Source organism: Misgurnus anguillicaudatus, chromosome 20 (assembly GCF_027580225.2).
Source record: "Misgurnus anguillicaudatus chromosome 20, ASM2758022v2, whole genome shotgun sequence".
NCBI lineage: Eukaryota > Metazoa > Chordata > Actinopteri > Cypriniformes > Cobitidae > Misgurnus > Misgurnus anguillicaudatus.
This window is the reverse complement of record NC_073356.2, coordinates 15092020-15097629: the sequence shown is the minus strand read 5'-3', so window position 1 is coordinate 15097629 and position 5610 is coordinate 15092020. Positions and strand designations below refer to the sequence as shown.

Sequence of the window (5610 nt, the reverse complement as noted above, 5' to 3'; positions counted from 1 at the left end):
TCCATATTTAACAGTATTATTTCAAACGAATTAAATTTTAGGTTGGATTTATGGTTTACTTTGAATATTTTATTGTATATTGTAGCTACACCACCCCCTCTCCCTTTTAGACGAGGAACGTGTTTATAATAATAGTCTTGTGGGGTGGATTCATTTAAACTGGTGTAATCGTCTGCTTTAAGCCAGGTCTCTGTTAAACAGAGTGCATCTAAGTGGTCAGTAATTATTTAATTGATAATTGGTTCTTTATTGGTAAGCGATCTAATGTTAAGAAGGCCGAATTTTAACATTTAAGTTTCATCTGTTAATGTATTGTGTTCTAATTTTATGTTAATAAGATTTGTACGAGACGAGGTAAAAACCATTACATCTATAGAATGTCCCCACAAAACATGGAAACCAGAATGTGTGTGCGTTTATGTGTGTGTATGTGTCACGGAGTGACTTTTAGTGACTGACCCGATTGGTCGAATATTGTGTGTGTACAGTAAATCCAAGTTTCCCCTCAGGACGAGCCTCAACCCGGTGCAGAGTGCAGACCCTATTAAATCACTGGAGTGTGTGTGGAGTGCAGTGGGGAGCTTTTACCTTGACATGTGTGCACTTGAAGCTTTGCAGTGCTGTGCCGTCTCTTTTGCTGTCTGTACTCGCCCACAGGTCCAGGGAGCCCCTGTTGGAACGAGTAAGAGCTGTTGTCACCAGTAATCGCCCAAACCTTACGACTGCCCGCTGCCACCTTTGGCCCCGAGGAAACAGAGGTGTATGAGTCCATTGATAAGGTACTGTACAGCGCTAAAGTTAACTCACCTTGTATGGCAAGCCTAAAAGTAGGAAGATCATAACAACGAGTGATACTTAAGGCTCGTACAGACTACATGACTTTGAAACGTAGGTCCGAACTGTGCGGTTCACACTACATGACTTGCTCTCTGTGAAATCAGGAGTGTTCACGTTGTTGAGCAGTTCACACCACACGACACAACGTGAATGCCCCACAACAGGAGGTAACGCACTACACGAGTTGAGAACAACTCTATTACCCAACGATTCTATCTTGTCTACAAACCCCGTTCTGTCACGAAAAATCACGCGATAAAACAAACCGGAAATGACGCGAAACTACACGCGCGCCGGTAAAAACCAACAGAAGAAGAAACAAGACGCGCAAAACTTTTGTTTGTATATAGACTTCAGACAGAAATTAGTGCTGCAAACCGTTTGCGCGACGCAAAGCCGCAAAAGAAAAAAATTATAGAGATGTGATGTGGAGAGGTGGATCAGCACCACACGGTCAGCAGGGATTAAAGAATTGAGGTGAGTAACTGTTACAGCTTGTTTAATATAGCTGCATGCTTATGTTTGGCTATGATCACATTTAAAATATCAAAGTGTTGTCTACTGTGCTTAAAAGCTGTGTTTCTTGATTTAATTATCGTTTAAATAGAATAGGACAGGCTTCGCAAAACATGATTTGGAGAGCGTTTGTCTTTGACCCTGCGATTCTATGCAACAGGTTTGTGTGATTTCATTTCAAACGAATATGAACTGAATGTTGTCATAACGTTTTTTCTGTCTGGGTATGTTTTTGAACTTTTTTGTGTCTTACAGGTGACACGTTCAAGTTCATCAGGTTCAAGTCCAGGATGGGAGACCAGCACCATCTCACAAATAGTTTTGGATGTTCTGCTCTGTACCAGGTTATAAAGGACGATTTCTTGAAGGTAGGGTTATTACAATATATATATATATATATATATATATATATATATATATATATATATATATATATATATAATCTACTACTTCATTTTAAAAAAAGAACACCCATAACATTGTGGACATCAGCAGTTGACTGTCTTTGATAAAAGTATTTTAGTAAAAAGTATTATTAGAAACAGGGATATAGTTCAGAAAAGCATAAGTAATTCTATTTTTATGTCTATACATACCTGTATACATTCATTTCATAATTTTATCTGAGCTTACACTATGTGTATATTAAAGTATTTTGTGTAGAAACATGAATTGTGGAACTAACACAACAATAAATATAAAATTACTTCTAAACCTAATATTGTAATATTTGTTATTCTACATGTTGTTTAGTTTATCGTTATACTTATTTATATCGATTAAGTAAGAGGGGGTCTCATTTATAAAGCATGCGTATGCACAAAACAGGTCTGGAAACATGCGTTCGCCAGTTCCCACGCAAAGGTTGTGATCTATAAAAAAAAACTTAATGGGAGAATGGGCTTGCATGGTGGGATCTGAAGATAATTCATGTATGCACACTTGCAGAAAGGGAACATTGCTTTGTCTGTCTTAATAATTTTTGGCATATGCCTTTTTGGCTTTTGTGCATACGTAGACTTTTAGTAAGGATCCTACGCACAGTTTTATAAATGAGACCCAAGGTGTTTGACTCACAAAAGCATGGCTATCCAACTTTGTTCTGCATATAACTATGCAAATAAATCCATTGTAAACTGTAGTCTTGAATATATAATAATTTAATCAGTGACATTTGGTGTGTCCTATTGTTTTAGACACCATCAACGGAAGGAGAGTGGCATAGCCATGGACTTCGAAAGGAAGTGGCAGTTTCCACATTGCTTTGGGGTACTTGCTACCACTCCAGCTGTAGCAGACTGCTGACCACAACATGGATGATGGGCAGTGGAAGATTCACGGGATGTGTGCTTTTCAACCGATGAAATACACCTCACATCGCAATTGTATGGCAATAGCAAAAGTGCAACGCAATCTGATGCGGGACAACTTTGCCTCACCAGCGGGTAGTGTTTATAGGCAAGTTCATCACATTTTAAAAGGACCTGATGTAGAGTTATCCCTGCAAACAGCAGATTAAAGCCAGTTATTGTCAGTTTAGGACATTCGTTTTCTTGTGTGTTCTAAAGTCCTGTATTTGTAAAGAACACACATGTGGTTCACTTATTCATTGTTTTAAGTATTCTGTTTATTGTTGTGTTATTATTGAATACATTTTAATTGCATACAAATCAAAAGGTGCAGGAATGTAATAAAGGCAATCTGCATGTTGCAATTAAATGCCTTATACTAACTTTATTTCTTGATCCACACGCATTATTCACAGAACATTAACAATGTTTCTATACTAGGGCGATTAAACATCAACATATCTGATCATGATAAAATTTATGGCGATTGTGATGATAAGCTCTGGGCATTTTTACTCAATGTGGATTAATCTAACAGCCAATCACACACAATTATATTATGATATTTATATATCACCCAGCCCTTAAAGGAGCTCTACACAGGGAGTTTTGTAATGTTTAATTGTGTTAATGTGGCGCACTGCATGTGTTCTAACAATGTATATTTTGTCTGTTCACATAATATACATTCTAATGTACTACATTGCACTAAAGCACTATTCATATTGCCTGTTTTTGTAAAATATGACTCAATGTGTTTAATACTTTTATACTTTGTTGCATTAAATGTATTACTTTCGATAGACCATTTATTTCATGAAACAGCACTGGGAAATTCAATCTAAACCCTTTAACAAGTTTAATCACCTTATTGATAAATGTAATACATAGTAAAGTCAATAGTTTGTAAACAAAAACACATCGGGACCGCACATGTCATGTATGATATATGCATAAGGTAGGTTGTTCAGGTGACAACATTGATCCACTTTTGTCAGTCTCCTGGGCATTGAATATCATCACCATTATGCTTCTTTTGAGATGTGATAAAAGAACTGGGTCTTCAATATCCCTCAATTCCAAAGCCATGGTTCCCAAATGAAGTTGATGTAGTTGTTTGTGAGTCCACTTGTGCAAAAGTAAAGTCTAAAATCAATAAAGAAATGAATTTTTTCAGTTAATATTTACATTCACACTTTCATTTATTTTATTTGTTTATTCAAACTAAATATGAGAATTTATTCCTTGGTTTAAGCTCTTTCGACTGGTACAAAAGGCAGATTGTAATGTAGCTGAATATCCTCTAATACACAATATATAACAATAAACAGAATTACAGTAAAAAATAATTATACACTTTATAATGTTTTACAGACATATCCCAAAAATAGGATTACAATAATATCCATGTATATGGAAATATGACCAATTAATTTACATTTGACCCTATAACATTTAGATAATGTAATAATAACATTTGCTCACCTGGCTGTTTTACAGCGTTTGCTATTTCTCTCCACCGTTTCTTTTTCTCAGCGCAGTTGTTGTACATATATGTGTAACGTCATACAGCATTCATAACTGTGACATGCTACTCATCTTTCCGTGTGACCTCACAGGAGGTTGAGTCGCGCGACAGCTCCAGATATCTAGCATGCTAGATATTTTTCTGGTGTCGGCGACGCGTCTGCGAGGCGTCTGCGAGAGTCTTTGATGCGTTGTTGGCTCTTTCATACCAACAGATTCGCGAACGTCGATCGCCCGCTAATCCCCCGCGATTTGCACCCGATCACACCCCGACTTGTCGGTGAGCGAACGACTTGCAAATCGGGCTTAAATCTGGCTTAAAATCATGTAGTGTGAACTTAGCATTACCTGTACCCAGAGCTAAAGCTAACCCACCTTGTATGGCAAGCCTAAAAGTAGGAAGATCATAACGACGAGCGATACTTACCTGTACCCAGAGCTAATGCTAACTCACCTTACACATGCTGAGAGCCTAGAGTGGAGGATTATAGTAACGAACGATACTTACCGGTACCCAGAGCTAAAGCTAACTCACTTTGCACATTCTGAGAACCTAGAGTGGAAGAATACGGCGACAAACAATACTTACCTGTACCCAGAGCTAAAGCTAACTCACCTTGCATATTCGGAGAGCCTAGAGTGGAAGAATACGGCGACGAACAATACTTACCTGTACCCAGAGCTAAAGCTAACTCACCTTGCACATTCTGAGAACCTAGAGTGGAAGATTATAGTCACGAACGATACTTACCTGTACCCAGAGCTAAAGCTAACTCACCTTGCATATTCTGAGAACCTAGAGTGGAAGATTATAGTCACGAACGATACTTACTTGTACCCAGAACTAAAGCTAACTCACCTTGCATATTCTGAGAGCCTAGAGTGGAAGATTATAACGGCGAGAGATACTTACCTGAACCCAGAGCCAAAGCTAACTCACCTTGTGTTGACAGAGACCTAGAGTGGAGGAATATACCAACGATCCTCGCTACTTACCTGTCCATGTCCATCCATCTCGGGAATCCAGAAGGCTCCACGTAGAAGGGAAGGTATGGTAACTAATACCCACCACCACCTTGAGCAGGAGAACGAGGCCACTGGAAACGGGCCCGAGGACACTCAGTGCACAGTGGATTCAGGTAGTGTTTTTCTGCCTTCAGGAAGAAGAGAAGGGAGCCACGGGAGCAACAACAAAATCGCAGGAGGTGTGACAGAGACGAAGGAGCTCCGTCCTGTTCTTTCCCTGTGGGCACTTACCCTTGTTGGCTGGTCTACTTGCCCCCCCTTCTCTTGCCCCCATCTCTCCCTGAAGGAGAGAGAGACAATATTTTAGCTTCCCTTTCCCCAAAGTCATTTTATATAATTTAAATAAAGTTTTAAC

The 5610-nt window shown here is 38.8% G+C and overlaps 2 long non-coding RNA genes across 2 annotated transcripts; one reads left to right on the top strand and one right to left on the bottom strand.

Moving 5' to 3' along the window:
* Positions 1-853: 853 nt before the first annotated feature.
* On the top strand, positions 854-3505 carry LOC129420442 (uncharacterized). The gene is made up of 3 exons (XR_012359690.1): positions 854-1513; positions 1609-1721; positions 2550-3505. It is a non-coding gene; the product is annotated as an uncharacterized lncRNA (long non-coding RNA).
* Positions 3506-3537: 32 nt separating this feature from the next.
* Positions 3538-4274, bottom strand: LOC129429348 (uncharacterized). The gene is made up of 2 exons (XR_012359691.1): positions 4188-4274; positions 3538-3848 (listed from the first exon to the last, which is right to left on the bottom strand). It is a non-coding gene; the product is annotated as an uncharacterized lncRNA (long non-coding RNA).
* Between the last annotated feature and the right edge of the window lie 1336 nt (positions 4275-5610).